General features: G+C 36.2%; 1 protein-coding gene across 1 annotated transcript in view; it reads left to right on the top strand.

The window, feature by feature from the left end:
* The window catches only part of LOC114657217 (uncharacterized), a 156,073-nt gene that overhangs the window by 124,871 nt on the left and 12,185 nt on the right, over positions 1 to 19,017 (top strand). The window lies entirely within an intron of this gene.

Here is a 19,017-nt window from a genome sequence, read left to right as displayed (position 1 = left end):
ATGTCCCATTGTCCTCTCCACTCAAAGGGACACTCACTTCTACAGCTGAGCTTTTGCCTCAGAGTTGTGAGCCCCAACTGTTGCTTGCAAAATGAACATTAGACAGCTCAAATTGTTATTGGATTGGCTATTTTTTTCATTATATATTAATTTATTTATTCATTCAGCCTCTGTTAAAAAAAGCACATTTTCCCTTAGAGGACAAATAGATATCTATCTATCTATCTATCTATCTATCTATCTATCTATCTATCTATCTATCTATCTATCTATCTATCTATCTATCTATGAGATTTTGAAACATTCATATTATTTGTCAAATGAGGTACCAAATATCCACTGATACACATTTGTATGACAAGTCAATTAAAGAGTCCGACAAACAGCAACTGAGATATTGAAACATTTTATTGAATCTGTTCTGACAGTTATAGTCTTTTAATTAAAATAATGATTATAATTATCAGAAAACGTAGCCATGTTAATGTCAGCATAAAACCAGGCCAGTAACATCTTTGTGAAATAATATCAGCAGTTTTATAAATTCCAGAATGTACACCGATAGCACTGGCATGAACTTCCTTACAAGTATCCTTTGTCTCCTAAACTCAACAAATAACTTTCATATTCCTCCTGTTGCCCTGCTAGTCTTTTTGACAATAGTAAAGGTCATCCCCTTGAAAAAATTATATTCACGCACCAATTAATAATATGGTTATAATGTAAAACACTTCAAACAAACCTGCAAAATGTACATTTTCTTTGTTTAAGTTGACTTCTTCAATGGATCTAGCACTTACAACATGGGGCACCACAACACACATACACAAATATCTTTCAGTATTTTTAAAAATAGCCTTGAAAATTGTTAGTATCTGTTCTCTATCCAAGCCACCCATTTACAAAAGAGATTTACAGGCTTGGGCCAAAAGATAAAAAATTAGACGGAAAGAAATGCCAGTCTAGTGCTTGCCACACTGACACTCGCTCATACTACTACAGTTTAAAAGTGCAACCCAACCTGATGCCAACTCTTTCAGATGGGTAGTGAAACCTGGAAAATGTATTAATTGGCACAGGAAAAAAGTTTAAAGACTTATTCTGACAGTGACCAAGTTGGGGATTGTTGATCTGTGAAGTGGCAGTAAAAGTAAAAAAATATTTTAAAAATCTGATTACAAAATATATCAAGAAACATCAAAAGGTATATAATGATTAATTTATGAAAACTCCATAGAATAGTTTCTAATACATGTTTTTCTTTCAACAGTCATGCTAATGTCAGAATTTGTGTGTTTTATTACCTATACTTATATTGAAGCTGTTTTATGGAAAACGCAAGCACATGAGTAAATAATTGTCAGCGGTTACAATTTAAATGTATATTTGCAGTATATACTGTATCATGAAATGCCAAATTAGAAATGAGAAGATGATGAAAAGTTATTTTTTGCTCAATATACTTTAAACAAACTGATCACAAAATTTCCTAATTAGTTTGACTTTGTTGGTATCCTAGAGTGGCACATATCTTGGAAGAAGTCCTATCAGGTTTATTTGAATTTTAAAAAACCTAAATAATAATAATAATAATAATAATATCTTACATTTATATAGCATTTCTCTGGCTACTCACAGTGATTTTCATAGACATACTTAAAAAAGACAGTGTAAGCGCTTGATTTTTTTTTTTAATTAGTGGATGAGTGGATGAGTAAGGAACATAGTAGACAAAAAAGTGATATAGAAGACTTCCTTCAATCTTTTGAAATAAATTGTGGACAATTTTGTAATTCCAGTATTAATTTTGCAAGCAGAAGACAGGGGGCACACATTTCTATACCATAGACCAAGCTGTGGAAATGAGTGTCTCTTCTGCTAGAAGGGTTTAAGAGACACACTCGATATGAAAGTGCTATAAAAGATAGGCTTATTAAAGAAACTGTGCACAATTTTAACTGCCTGGCGTTCATTTTGTAATGGACCATGGCAGATGAGGAATGCCACAGACTGCTACAAGTTTTTAAAATACATTTGATGAGTTTTAATCTCCCATGAAAAACGGTGCACAGAACTCCTATGTGTTTTATAGGATAATCGCACCTGCTGTGAAAACAAGATTCCTCTCCAATGTACGGGGGTTAAAGGGTGGTTGTGATAGGAAATTTATTTATTTATTTATATAGAACTATATTTCATTCCAATAGTTTTAATGACTCACATGGCGGAAGTGAAATTTGAGTTGAACAACAAAGCCTTTCCCGTGGATTTTTTTTCCTTTTTTATCCCCAGGAAAAACCACCTGTGCAAATGTTTAAGAGCAAGCTGTCACTTATAGCATAATGGATTGCTACATTTATTTTAACAAGCTGTCTTTTAAATGTCTTTGTAAAGTGTTACTGGGTGTCGAGTAATGTATTATTATTACTGATATTTTACTAAATCTTACTATCCACATTTCTTTGTTGATGAGCCCCGTTGAAGAATTTTTTGGTAACAGAACAGTAAACACGCCAAAACGACTGAAAATACAACTGACGACTGGTATTTTTTGATATCAGTTCGGATTCAGCGGGTTGGAAAATGGATGGATGGATGGATTTTAACAAAGTTTACTGTCCGCCCTCAATCACAGAGCATCCCAGTAAAACGTGAATAGCGTTTAATATACCTGCAGCCTTAGAATGCAGACATCAGGACATCGCTGCGCATGCATGTTTAATAACAAGATATGACAGCATTTTGCACAGAGCATGCGTTAAAACAAATTGATTAAGATCAGCGATTTTCAACGGTTCACATGTGTGCCGTAAGATTTTTTAAAGCAAACTAATTAAAAACACAAATAAGTCTACGACGCAGATTCTATACCATTTTATATGATTTTTATATCATTATTTTAATAATATACATACACTATATGTGGACTATAAAGCAATACATGTATAATTTCGTGCATTTTAACCAGTTTACATCTCTCAACTTGTTAAAAATTTGTATATAATCAATTTATATGAACCTTTACTTCAATAATATACACATTATGTTTGTATTGCGTGCGCACCTTACTGTGTAATTGTTTCAATGAACTTGTGGTATTGTTGAGCGAATAGTGTCCCTATTTATACTCCACTACGCAGCGGCTGAATTTGATCACGCATTCACACGTATAATAATAATAATAATTCCTTACGTTTTATAGCGCCTTTCTTACTACTCAAAGCAATTTGTAAAAATAAATAAATAAATAAAATAACAGAAAGGAAGCCCCCCGGACACAAACCAGTGATCATTTAGCTGTGAGTTAGCATTTTACTCCTACCACCACCTTTTCATGTTAGATACGCCGCATTATAATTTTGAGCATTATTTTTTTATTTTAAACTGTCATAAATAACTTATATCAAAAAGGTTTTTTAAAAAGCCAATTCAAAGCAAAGAGGGTAAGTAATAACTATTTTCTTTTGTAAGTGAATCAAAAATGCTTAAGCCTAAAAGAACATCGTCCTGTCAAAATAAGAGACTCTTTCGCCTGGTTGACGTGAATCATCTTTAAATGAAATGCTGCCAATAAGGAATAATAGAAATCACCTTGCTGCTTTCTAACTTTGACGAACTAAAGTTTTATTAGGTGAAAAAAATGATTGCCCGTGACAGATACACTTAATCAGTTGTGTGTGCGACCTACGATTTGTGACTTTGAGTGTGTGTGTGTTGTGTGTGTGTACGTACGTGTGTGTGGTTTTGCCAGTTTTACAATAAAAACAGACATCAGTTATTTGTGAAGCAGGAATATTCTGATCATTCTGATCCTTGATCACTGATAAACATTCAGAAGAAACAGCGCTATTGCAGTGTTTTCCTCCATAACATCCTTTCAGCAAACAGGACTAATGTACCTGCTGAAACAGATCGCCCTTTAATGAAATGCTGCCAATGCGGAATAACAGATATCACCGTGCGGCTTTCGGTCACTGATAAACCAGCGTCTCATGAGGTGAAAAAATGGGACATACTGCGGTTGCGATCAATGCTTTCCGGTAACTCGGCTTTTTGAGAAGAATCTGTCATGGGAGGGACAAGAGGGAGCGAGTGAGGCGGGTACAATGAGCCGGGGCGGGACGGAGCTGGGTGAAGAGGCGGGTATCTGTGCAAGTGTTTTAAATAATGAAAGGAAAAAAAGTGCTTTGAAATCGAGGACCCCCAACCAAGAGGGCTTACGAAACAAAACGCGACAGACAGGCATATGCTACTTGCATAAAATATGCACAATAATTACAACAGTGTTGAAGCAATGATGAAGTGAAAGGGAGATGCTAAACATGCCAACCAATGTATATATTTGAACGGATCTATCTGAACCAATATATATATCTGAACGGATGTATCTGAACCGATGTATATATTTAAACCAATCTAATTAAACCAATATATATATCGAAACCAATGTATATCAACCAATATATATATCTCAACCAATGTATATATTTGAACGGATGTATTCAAACCGATGTATATATCTGAACGGATGTATCTCAACCAATGTATATATATCAGAATGGATCTATGCAAACTAATTTATATATATCTCAACCAATGTATTTAAACCGATGTATATATCTGAACCAATGTATCCCAACCAATGTATATATGTGAACCGATATATATATCTGAACGGATGTATTAAAACCAATGTATATATTCAAACCAATGTATCCGAACCAATATATACATCTGAACCAATGTATATATTTACTAACCAATCTTTTTTTCCTGAACGGCCCCTCATAGTATATGTATATATATGTTTATGTGTGTGTGTATATTATATATATAAAAGACAGCAACACTCATAACAATGACAACACAATTACATTGACAATTATGTTACGTTATTTTTAAAATGTTTCCTTTTCTTTTTCATAACCTCTTTAACACACTACTTCTCCGCTGCGAAGCGCGGGTATTTTGCTAGTATATATATATATATATATATATATATATATATATACATATTAATAAAAGGCAAAGCCCTCACTGACTCACTGACTGACTCACTGACTGACTGACTGACTCATCACTAATTCTCAAACTTCCCGTGTAGGTAGAAGGCTGAAATTTGGCAGGCTCATTCCTTACAGCTTACTTACAAAAGTTAGGCAGGTTTCATTTCAAAATTCTACGCATAATGGTCATAACTGGAACATGTTTTTTGTCCATATACTCTAATGGAGGAGGCGGAGTCACGTATCGCGTCATCACGCCTCCTACGTAATCACGTGAACTAAAAACAAGGAAGAGATTTACAGCACGAGTCAAATGCGGGAACGAAGGTAAATGACGTAAATTTTTGAGTGTCTTTTAATACTGTGTAAGCATACATATTAACACATGTGCAATTAAACGTGTGCATTTACGGGGTGATTTCTCGGGCTTAAAAGCTCGACTTTTATCAAACGCGGGAACAACTGTAAATGACGTTGTTCACTGTCTTTTAATACTGTGTAACCATACATATTAACACATGTGCAATTAAACGTGTGCATTTACGGGGTGATTTCTCAGGCTTAAAAGCTCGCCTTTTACTAAAAAGGTAAATGCAAAACTATTTTCAATCATTCTATGATCTGCTTCTCACAACTGAAGGCACCGTGGCTGATGTTACGTCACTTGCTGTCCAACCATAAGCGTTACCTGGTAGGTAACCAGCCACTCACTTCACTCCCTTACGGGAATCGAACCTCTGAGGTTTTCTTTTGTTCTTAATTAAAATTTAAAAGCAATACTTCACCGCTGCTAAGCCCCTCTAGTGCTGACGTCCGAGGTTCGATTACCGTAAGCAAGTGCAGTGAGTGTGTAATTACATTCACGGCATTCGTAGTCTGATTCACAATCTGATTGTATGGGTGGTTACCTACCAGGTAACGCTTATAGTTGGCCACCAAGTCAGGTCGAAGTGATCACTCGAGTAAAGGCAGCTTCACAAAAAAACAGATCCTTAACAAACTGTTATTAGTATATTTTCCCTCAATTTAAAAAGGTTTTATTTTCTTCTTAATAAAAATTTAAAAGCGGTACTTCGCCGGTGCGAAGCACGTGGATTTGACCGACTGACACATACAGACATATTCATGAGTGCAGGTACTTCGGAAAGAAAGCACCGTGTAAACCTAAAGTTTAAATTAAGTTCATAGACCTACAAAAGGTTGCCATTCATTTGAGGCATGATTGCTTTTCTTCTGTACAACTATACGTTGCATTCTCAAGAGTGTGCTTGCACGGCTTCGGATATAGATATATATATATATATGTATGTATGTCTATATATAAATATGTACGCTTATAAGTACTGCCTTACTTCTCTTTAAGAAAGGAAGATGTAATGATACTTGATTTAAACGATTCCATGTCTTCCTGGGTTTGCTTAGCTTATTGTCAATATCTTTACACGTTTTTTTAAGACTTATTGACTGAAACGGGCTTTCACGAAAAAAGTTAGGGCTTTGCTACAGGATACACCCTCCACAAGTTAAGCAAGTAAAAATAAAATATATATTTCTGTTTTATTTAAACCTTTTAAGTTCGTATGCATAGCCCCATTTGGCTGTTTAATTTTTTTTTTTCTTTCTTCAGTAATATTTAATCTCCTTAAAGAAAAAGAACATATCCATTTTACTTTTTTTTTATCTCTTTAGTAATATTTTAGTGTAAAAGGATAACCAGTATTTAAACCTTTTATGTTACTTTATACATTTATTTTACACAATGTTGAAAAATTAATAAGAAAGCTACATATTTTGGCAGCTGCTGCTTTAATTTTCAATGAAATGAAAAAAGCTCTCCAAGAGAAAACATCAAAGAAGAAACAGTTTGCACTATCTAAAAATGAGAAACCCTCATTTATAAAAGTTTGCTGCAGATGACTTAACTGAAAATAAATGAATAGTTCCTATGTGTATAATACATATTTATCTATTTTACTTATGCCTTTATTCCACCAACTTACAACATTTGAGGTACAATTTGTTACATTGCTTTTGTTTTTTGCAGCACAGGCAGCTGAAGTGACTTCCTCAGGGTCACACAGTGGTGTCAGTACCAGGATTTGAACTGACAAGCTCCGGGTTTACTGAAATATTACTGAAGAAAGAAAAAAAACGAAAACGGGCAAATAGGGCTATGCATACAGATGTCCAGCCATCCATTATCCAACCCGCTATATCCTAAATACAGGAGCCAATAAGTAGATATGTATATATACAGTATATATATATATATATATATATATATATATATATATATATATATATATATATATATATATATATATATATGTGTGAATGTATGTATGTATATATGTATGTCTATATTTATATATATATATGTAGATATGTAAATTTGTATATGTATATATATATATGTGGATGTGTATATGTATATATACGTATGTATATGTAGATATGTGTATATGTAGATATGTTTATATATGTATATATGTTTATGTATATATATAGTTACATAACCTCTTTAACACACTACTTCTCCGCTGCGAAGCGCGGGTATTTTGCTATATATATATATATATATATATATATATATATATATATATATATATATATATATATGACAGCAACACTCATAACAATGACAACACAATTACATATATATATATATGTACATATGTATATATATATATGTGTCAATCTATCTATGTATGTATGTCTAGATATATATATATATATATATATATATATATATATATATATATATATGTACATATGTATATATATGTGTATATATATCTAGATGTGTATATATGTAGGTATGTAAATATTTATATATATATATGTGTCTGTGTGTGTGTATATATATATATATATATATATATATATATATATATATATATATATATATATATATGTATATATATATATATATGTATATATATGTGTGTGTGTGTATGTATAGGTGTGTGTTTATGTATGTGTGTATATATATGTTGATATGTGTATATATATATATATATATATATATATATATGTATATATATGTGGATGTGTATATGTATATATATATGTAGATATGTGTATATGTAGATATGTATATATATGTATATGTATATATATGTTTATGTGTGTGTGTGTGTATATTATATATATAAAAGACAGCAACACTCATAACAATGACAACACAATTACATTGACAATCATGTTACGTTATTTTTAAAATGTTTCCTTTTTTTTTTCATAACCTTTTTAACACACTACTTCTCCGCTGCGAAGCGCGGGTATTTTGCTATATATATATATGACAGCAACACTCATAACAATGACAACACAATTACATTGACAATCATGTTACGTTATTTTTAAAATGTTTCCTTTTTTTTTTCATAACCTTTTTAACACACTACTTCTCCGCTGCGAAGCGCGGGTATTTTGCTATATATATATATATGACAGCAACACTCATAACAATGACAACACAATTACATTGACAATCATGTTACGTTATTTTTAAAATGTTTCCTTTACTTTTTCATAACCTCTTTAACACACTACTTCTCCACTGCGAAGCACGGGTATTTTGCTAGTATATATATATATATATATATATATATATATATAAAGTACTGTGCAAAAGTTTTAGGCAGGTGTGAAAAAATGCTGTAAACAAGGAATGCTTTCAGAAATATAAATAATGATTGTTTATTGTTATCAATTTACAAAATGCAAAGTGAGCGAACAAAAGAAAAATCTAAATCAAATCAATATTTGGTGTTACTACCTTTTGCCTTCAAACCAGCATCAATTCTTATAGGTACACTTGCACAAAGTCAGGGATTTTGTAGGATTATAGTCAGGTGTATGATCAACCAATTATACCAAACAGGTGCTAATGATCATCAATGTCACACATAGGTTGAAACACAGTCATTAACTGAGACAGAAACAGCTGTGTAGGAGGCTTAAAACTGGGTGAGGAACAGCCAAACTCTGCTACCAAGGTGAGATTGTGGAAGACAGTTTCATGTCATGGCAAGATTGAGCACAGCAACAAGACACAAGGTAGTTATACTGCATCAGCAAGGTCTCTCCCAGACAAAGATTTTAAAGCAGACTTGGGTTTCAAGATGTGCTGTTGAAGCTCTTTTGAAGAAGCACAAAGAAACGGGCAACATTGAGGATCGTAGACACCGTGGTCGGCCAAGGAAACTTAGTGCAGCAGATGAAAGACACATCAAGCTTATTACCCTTCGAAATCGGAAGATGTCCAGCAGTGCCATCAGCTTAGAACTGGCAGAAACCAGTGGGACCCAGGTTCATCCATCTACTGTTTGGAGAAATCTGGCCAGAAGTGGTCTTCATGGAAGAATTGCAGCCAAAAAGCCATACCTCCAATGTGGAAACAAGGCCAAGCGACTCAAGTATGCATGAAAACATAGGAACTGGGGTGCAGAAAAATGGCAGCAGGTGCTCTGGACTGATGAGTCAAAATTTGAAATATCTGGCTGTAGCAGAAGGCAGTTTGTTCGTCGAAGGGCTGGACAGTACAATAATGAGTGTCTGCAGGCAACAGTGAAGCATGGTGGAGGTTCCTTGAACGTTTGGGGCTGCATTTCTGCAAATGGGGTTGGAGATTTGGTCAGGATTAATGGTGTTCTCAATGCTGAGAAATACAGCCAGATACTTCTCCATCATGCAGTACCATCAGGGAGGCGTATGATTGGCCCCAAATTTATTCTGCAGCAGGACAACGACCTCAAACATACAGCCAAAGTCATTAAGAACTATCTTCAGCGTAAAGAAGAACAAGAAGTCCTGGAAGTGATGGTATGGCCCTCACAGAGCCCTGATCTCAACATCATCGAGTGTGTCTGGGATTACATGAAGAGACAGAAGGATGTGAGGAAGCCTACATCCACAGAAGACCTGTGGTTAGTTCTCTAAGATGTTTGGAACAACCCACCAGCCGAGTTCCTTCAAAAACTGTGTGCAAGTGTACCTAGAAGAATTAATGCTGTTTTGAAGGCAAAGAGTGGTCACACCAAATATTGATTTGATTTAGATTTCTCTTTTGTTTATTCGCTGCATTTTGTTGATTGATGAAAGTAAATGATTAACACTTCCATTTTTGAAAGCATTCTTTGTTTACAGCATTTTTTCACACCTGCCTAAAACTTTTGCACAGTATTGTATGTATATGTGTGTGTATATATATATATATATATATATATATATATATATATATATATATATATATATATATATAAAATATAGTGGTATATGGTCAGCCGTTCATCCCGGCCAAAACCCTCACTCCGCCAGATGGAGCCCTCCCGGCTGGATACCGTGGGGGCCGCCAGGGGACGCTGCAGGGAGGCCCAGGAACTTGTACTTTCCATATAGCCCGGAAGGACTTCCCAATCATGGGAACGGAAGAGATGATATAGTTCCGGGCTGGAGAAAAGAAGAGTTTTGATCTGACCCAGAAGTGCTAAGAATCACATGGACTGGGGGGGATCAGAAGCACTTCCGGGTCATGGGCTATAAAAGGACTGTGGGAGATCCCAGCAGTGAGCCGAGTTGGGAGGAAGGGTGACTGAGCTGCTGGGAGTGGAGGATTATTGTATTTGTGATTATTATTGTGATTTATTTGAATATAGTGGAGGTGGAGGTGCTTGTGCACATTATCATAAATAATAAAATCAACATTTGGACTTTTATCTGGTGTCTGGTGTCTGGTCTGAGGGTTCAAGGGGACGACAGCGCCCCCTATCTGTCAATATATATATATTCATAGCATTCGTAGTCTGAATCACAATCTGATTGTATAGGTGGTTACCTACCAGGTAACATGTGTCGCGTACTCTTTGCATTATTTGACAGTAAACTATGTAACATTCTCTGATCTGCTTCTCGCAACTGAGAGGGCGGATGTTTGCTGACTTGCAGACCAACCACATGCGTTACCTGGTAGCTAATCACCCATACAATCAGATTGTAATTCAGACTACGAATGCTATGAATGTAATTACCCCGATCTCCAGGCTGTCAAATAAACGAATCACACGCCATGGCGCAACGTAAAGAGGCTTCGCCGCTGATGTCCGAGGTTCGATCCCTGTGAGGGGTGCAGTAAAGTGTGTATGCCTGATGAGCCCAAATAAGGGCGAAACATGTGTTGCATACTGTCTGCATTATTTGACAGTAAACTATGTAATATACATATATATATATATATATATATATATATTTACCAAACTTAATTTCTATATTGTTCCCAAAACACAGAACTTGGGAAATAACACATCACTTAATTAGCCCAGGAGTCCAATTAAAAACAGAAGCTGGTCGGAACAAAAACCTGCAGCGACAGGGGGGGCCACAGGACCGAGGTTGGGAAACACTGCTCTAGAGCATATCTCCACCTCTCCAGGGACTCCTGTCTAATCTCATCTGTCAATCTGTTCATCACCATTAAAAATAAGAAAGCTGATCCCAAATACAATCCCACCTCCACGTTGAATGCATCTGTCACTCCTACCACAGACCTCACCACTGTCACACTTCCCTCATACATATCCTGTACAACTCTTACATACTTCTCTTCTACTCCTGACTTCCTCATACAATACCACAACTTCTCTTGAGGCACCCTGTCATATGCTTTCTGCAGGTCCACAAAGACACAATGCAGCTCCTTCTGGACTTCTCTATACTTCTCCAACACCCTCAGAGCAAACATTGCCTCTGTTGTGCTCTTTCTTGGCATGAAACCATACTGCTGCTCACTAATCATCACCTTCCTTTTTAACCTAGCTTCCATTACTTTTCCTCATAACTTCATGCTGTGGCTCATCAATTTTATCCCCCTGTAGTTACTACAGCTCTGCACATCCCCCTTATTCTTAAAAATCAGTACCGGTGCATTTCTTCTCCACTCCTCAGACATCCTCTCACTTTCCAAGATTCCATTAAACAATCTGGTTAAAAACTCCACTGCCATCTCTCTTAAACACCTCCATGTTTCCACAGGTATGTCATCTGGACCAACAGCCTTTCCATTTTTCATCCTCTTCATTGCTGCCCTTACTTCCTCCTTGCTAATCCGTTGCACTTCCTGACTCACTATCCACATCATCCAACTTTCTCTCTCTCTCAGTCTCTTCATTTATCAGCCTCTCGAAATACTCTTCTCAACACTTCTCAACACACCCTTCTCGCTTGTGATTATGTTTCCATCTTTATCCTTTATCACCCTAGCCTGCTGCACATCTTTCTCAGCTCAGTCCCTCTATCTAGCCAATCGGTACTGGTCCTTTTCTCCTTCCTTAGTGTCCAACCTCTCATACAACTCATCATATGCCTTTTCTTTAGCCTTCGCCACCTCTCTCTTCACCTTGCGTCTTATCTCCTTGTACTCTTGTCTACTTTCTGCATCTCTCTGACTATCCCACTTCTTCTTCACCATCCTCTTCCTCTGTATACTCTCCTGTACTTCCCCATTCCACCACCACTCTTCTTGCTGTCACCCTTACTACTTCTGCTTTAGTCGTCCAGCTGTCTGGTAACTTTCACTGCCACCCAGTACCTGTCTTACCTCCTACCTCAACTCAACCTTGCAGTCTTCCTTTTTTAACTTTCCACCATTTGATCCTTGGCTCTGCCTTCACTGTCCTCCTTTTCTTGATCTCCAACGTGATCCTACAGACCACCATCCTATGCTATCTAACTACACTTTCCCCTGCTACCAGTCTTTAATTTCCTCCAAATTGACTCTTCTGTATAGGATATAATCTACCTGTGTACATCTTCCTCAACTCTTGTACATCACCCTATGTTCCTCCCTCTTCTTAAAATACGTATTCACCACAGCCATGCCCATTCTTTTTGCCTTATCCACTATCATCTGACCTTCTTCTTTCCTTTCCTTGACACCATACTTACCCATCACCTCCTCGTCTCCTCTGTTCCCTTCACCAACATGTCCACTGAAATCCTCTCCAATCACCACTTTCTGTCCCTTGGGTACACTGTTCATCACTTCATCTAACTCACTCCAGAAATCTTCTTTCTCATCCATTGCACACCCAACTTGCACTAACAACATTCATCATCACACCTCCACTTTCCAGCTTCATAATCATTACTCTGTCTGACACTCTTTTTACCTCAAAACACTCTTGACATACTGTTCCTTCAGAATAATCCCTACCCCATTTTTCCTCCCATCCACACCATGATAGAATAATTTGAATCCACCTCCGATCCACCTGGCTTTAATCCCCTCCCATTTAGTCTCTTGTACATACAATATATCAACTTTCCTTCTCTCCATCATATCGGCTATCTCTTTTCCCTTACCAGTCATACTGCCAACATTCAAAGTTCCTACCCTCAGTTCCACTCTATAGTATTTTATGTTTTTATGTTTATATTCTGTTAGGTCAATTACTGTTATGTGTACAGGGTAGAGTTAAATTGTTATTTGCTTGTGCTAAACAAAGGGTGGAACAGAGGTGCTGTGGTTACTTTTGGGCTATTGTTAAGACTATAATTCAAACATATATCTAGCAACCCAGGCAAGAGTCTTAATGCAAGAAAATTCAGCAGACATTGAAAGGAAGCACAGGAGAAATCAAACTTGGGATTATAATGATTGCAGGTATTGAGGAAATTAATGAATGATAACCTTACAAAAATATCAGTACAGCCTTCAGTGCAGATGTCTCCTGGAGATTTTTTCATTAGGTTGTAAGAAGACAAAGTGAGCATCCACAATTATTATATAATCTAGTCGTTGGAAGACACATGATGATGGGCAGAGCCTTTCTGGGTCACAGATCTTCTTAAAGGTCAGCTAGTTCCTTACTGCTGAGAGAAAATAGACATGTTTCTCTTTGTGGAACCACAAACACTTTCCCTTGTATGCCTTGTAATTTGTGACCTACAAAAGGGGAAGAATGATCACATGTTGAACAAGAGAAAATATGTTTCCTAGTGCTTATAATATTTTAGGCTGAAAATGACATTTCAGTACAATTACAATGGAATCTGTATGTAACAATTTAGAAAGATTAACATGAAACCTGCTTGTGCCTTATTAATTAAAATTGACAAGCTACAGGCTGAATATTTGCTCTCAGCGCATCAAAAGAGCTTCCTGACATTTAGTTAGGAGGAAAAGTTCATGCTTTCAGTCACTCTCATTCAATTGCTGACCTCAGATTAAAAGACTAAATCAATCATCTGAGTACTGAAAGGCCATATGAAGCACTTGTTAACTGAGGTGTTAAAATATATTTTAGGTTTTGGAGAAAAAAATGCTATTGTTCACCTACAAATTGACATTACTTATAAACCTTTGCACATGTTAAAGGACTCTGGAATTAACACAGATTGTGTTTTTTTTTCTTCTACTACATTATATTTGGTAAGTCCTTCAAATGGAAGTGAAACTTTTGGTGACTGCTATTAGATAGTATTTTGACTTTCCACATATGTTTCTTTCTTTTGTCCTTTGTTGTGTCACCTTTTTTAAAAATCTTAAAGATTTTTTTTTAATTAAAAGACAACATGTTCCAATACCCCCCAAGGCCAAAGCCAAGCCCATTATCAATGATTGGTTGTTAATGAATTAATCGAGTTAGGCAATCTATACCTCTGCAGGAGACCACACATCAAATTGTCAAACACAGGAGCACTTCCAGATGTCCATAGTTCACAAGGCACTATTTGGTAATGTATTTTGATTTACATTTCATTTCCAAAATACTTTTTCTATATTATTAACTCATTTATTGTGAAATATGTCTTGCTATTTGTACTTGTATTTATATTTCAATGCAACCCTTGTAGGGGTGCCTGGATACATTGTTCTCATGACACCGAATAATGGTTTAATTTTGACATCAAACAATATCAATTATTTTATCTTTCTTATTTTTGAAAAAGCTATTGTTTCATATTGAGATACTCTACTGTTATTAACACAATCCATTTTAGCTTAGCCTTATTTTACAGCTCTTATAGCCATTAGCACATCACCCTGGGGGAACTGCAGCTTTAAGCTGGGAAGTGCAGGATAAGACATTTGATGGTCTGACCACATTAGCCAAATTGCCAGTAACACATGGACTATGCAAGTGACTGCAAAACATTTTAAAACTATTACCATTGTGTCGTTCAGAGAAACAAGAACATGAATGATTCACAGAATGACTGACTCAAGATGTAAATTTTTTAAGTGTAATAGCCAGAAACAGTAAATAAAACATTTGTTTTTTTAATTTACAATTCTAAAATATTCATGATAAGTGCTTGAAGGAGCAGACACTAATCACTTATGAAAAATTCATTAAGAAAAAACTATTAAGTGTGCTTGTGATTGTTTCTTATTACAGCAATTTCCATTATTGCTTTGAAAATGAGCATATACTGTATTATCACCTTGACAAATTGTAACTCGTACTTATAAGATTTCTCATGCAATAATCTGTGAAACATTTAGCAAAAGTTATACATTGTGTAAATACATAAGAAACCAGTAAGAATTTACTTTCATGGTACATAAAAACAGACTGTTATGCTAAATCTATAGTAGCTAAGCTTCAATAACTTATAGTATCCAACAACAACAATCTTTATTTATAGCACATTTTCATACAAACAATGCAGCTCAAAGTGCTTCACAAGATGTCATAAAGTTACAACAAAAGAAAAAGCAAATAATCAGGCAAGAATATTTATGAATATGTAACAAACAAAAAATAAATCTATATGGTATCACACATATGCACATAAGGGGGACAGTTTACAGGTTCAAATAGTGCTATTCATCAGCCAGACCAGGGTTGGCGCTCTCACCTGATCCTCTATTCTTTTGTTCCTGCTACAGTTCAGCCAAAAACCATCGGCCTACCCACTGCTGACATCACATCTGGCACCTTCTGATGATGTCATTTCTGGTATCCAGAATCCATCTTACCACCATATCAGTTCCTGTTTTGGCCGCCCTGACACCACCTCTTCCTTTTTTCCACCATATTTAAGACTAGTATACAACTGGTTAATCTGTTCATTTGTGAACTACACTTATGTTAATTATGTTTCTTTTACTTTTGCTGAATTTTTCAGTATATGGGGTGGCCATCCCCAACCATTTTTCTGTCTGCTGTCTAATTTTTTATCACAACGGCCTTACAAAATATAAATATATAATTAATAGAAGGGTAGCATCTTTATATACAATATTATAACGTAAGTTTCTAAAGATCCAGTGGTAAGGTCAGGTGGCTGGGAGAACAGAAAAAACAAACTCCAGTTATGCTGGAGAAAAACTTAAAATCTGCAGGGGTTCCAAGGCCAAAAGACCATCCAGTCTCCACTGGGCAATCTACCTAATATAAATGTTCTTAAGTCATTACTCAGTATTTCTAGGCTTTGTCTATGTGGATTCGATGAAGTCAGTCTCATGGACAATGGTGGCATCCGCCTTCATTCCAGCATCACAGGTTGCTGCACGGGCCTTGATCAGGTGGTGGTAGTGTAAAACACCACCACAGAAAGACCAGAAAAGAAAGCAGAGAAACATAAAGATTAGTAAAGATGGCAAATCCCTGAAGAATATGATAACTATATGCCTATAGAGTCTATTAAGAGAACAAGTAAAATTTAGCTATGAAAAAACAAATTAAAATAATAGATTTTAGCAGTTTTTTTAAAATGTCCCACGGTATTAGCCTGTATTAGCCAATGAAAAATGTGATTTTTTTTATTAGCTACTTGCTTTGCTCACCAACCCCCCCAGCTTGCTCTACGCGCCAGCCACTTCGTGTCTCTGCTGCTCGCGTATGTGGATTTCACTTTCACCAAACAACAAATCTTTTAATTCTCATGGATACGCCTCTTCATTGTGAAGAAACACTACTTTTCCCTTATGGCAACATGAATTAGATGGATCTACAAGTCTCAGACTTAAAGTTTAAATCTGAACAATATATTCGATCTCTTTTTGCTGTTCCATTATTTCACCAAGTAATAATTTCCATTTGTTTGTGCTAATGCAATCTTTACTATAATTTTTTTGAGACTTTCAAATTTTAGTACAGTAATCCCTCCTCCATCGCGGGGGTTGCGTTCCAGAGCCACCCGCGAAATAAGAAAATCCGCGAAGTAGAAACCATATGTTTATATGGTTATTTTTATATTCTCATGCTTAGGTCACAGATTTGCGCAGAAACACATGAGGTTGTAGAGAGACAGGAACGTTATTCAAACACTGCAAACAAACATTTGTCTCTTTTTCAAAAGTTTAAACTGTGCTCAATGACAAGACAGAGATGACAGTTCAGTCTCACAATTAAAAGAATGCAAACATATCTTCCTCTTCAAAGGAGCAAAAAAATCAATAGGGCCGTTTGGCTTGTAAGTATGCGAAGCACCGCGGCACAAAGCTGTTGAAGGCGGCAGCTCACACCCCCTCCGTCAGGAGCAGAGAGAGAGTGAGAGAGAGAGAGACAGATAAAAAAAATCAATACGTGCCCTTTGAGCTTTTAAGTATGCGAAGCACCGTGCAGCATAGTTAAAAGCTGCACACAGAAGGTAGCAACGTGAAGATAATCTTTCAGCATTTTCAGACGAGCGTCCGTATCGTCTAGGTGTGCGAACAGCCCCCCTGCTCACACCCCCTACGTCAGGATCACAGATAGTCAGCGCAAGAGAGAGAGAAAGAAAAGTAAGCTGGGTAGCTTCTCAGCCATCTGCCAATAGCGTCCCTTGTATGAAATCAACTGGGCAAACCAACTGAGGAAGCATGTACCAGAAATTAAAAGACCCATTGTCCTCAGAAACCTGCGAAGCAGCGAAAAATCCGCGATATATATTTAAATATGCTTACATATAAAATCCGCGATGGAGTGAAGCCGCGAAAGGCGAAGCGCGATATAGCGAGGGATTACTGTACTTTCATTATCTGTAACCTGTTCTGCATGTGTACCGTGCCAACGTTTATGAATTCTTTGTGACATTCTACTTTGTCATCCACTCTTTATCTTTTATTTCTGGCCCCAGGCGTGGTTAAATCTCTTGGCACAAAGTCTCATCTCGCGAGACATGAAAGAATCTCTCTGAAAAAGTCATGTTCCAGACTAAAACGTCTTGTCTCGTCCCAGGATTTTTTGTTATAATAGAGAGAAATGGAATTAGCAGTGAAACTTTACATACATTCAGTATTGAAAGGCACTAAATATTTTTTATGGTTATTTCTGTTTTTTAATTATTATTTTTCTTGTTTTTGTGTAATATTTGATAACATGGTTTTGTACTTATTGCTTAATCATTACATACTGTGTGTATATGAGCCTCATGCCCACATTCCTTGCGTTTTGTAGGTGGAACCCCCAAGAGTCAGGGCTACCATGACATCATCAATATAAGCCATCCAGGTTTATTTTCAGGTAGAAGAGATGGATTCCTCAGAGCATCATTCAGAGTTGCTGTGGTATTAATATTTTTGAATACTTCTGTTGTATTTTTCTGGCCATTGGATTTCCTGGTTATGTTTTAACTCTTTTAGGATGGATGTTGACTTTTGTTGATGCAAGGTGAAATCAGAGGGCAACAAAAGCTGTAAACATCAATAAAACTCTGCTACGTTACAGGTAGACCCTTTTTGCTAGGAAGACTGTAGTGAGAAGTCGAGTAAAATGACATCTTTTGTTGGCTAACTAAAAAGATTACAATATACAAGCTTTCGAGGCAACTCAGGCCCCTTCTTCAGTTGCAGTGTGCTGTGAGCTTGGGGGATCCCTTGTTGATCTGGTGTTAATATGCTTTTTAATTTCCTCTGTGACTTAGTGTTTGTAAATTTTGTTTTTTACTGTCTTATATTTGTGATACTTGATATGGATATGGCCAAGTATATTTTTCATTTTGGAATAATAATGTTTAGCTTAACTCTGACCTTGACCATGATCAATGCAAAAACCCTGGTCCTTTGACTTGTATTCAAGAA

The sequence above is a fragment of the Erpetoichthys calabaricus genome, chromosome 9 (genome assembly GCF_900747795.2).
Source record: "Erpetoichthys calabaricus chromosome 9, fErpCal1.3, whole genome shotgun sequence".
Classification (NCBI taxonomy): Eukaryota; Metazoa; Chordata; class Cladistia; order Polypteriformes; family Polypteridae; genus Erpetoichthys; species Erpetoichthys calabaricus.
This window is presented reverse-complemented; position numbering and strand designations above follow the sequence as displayed.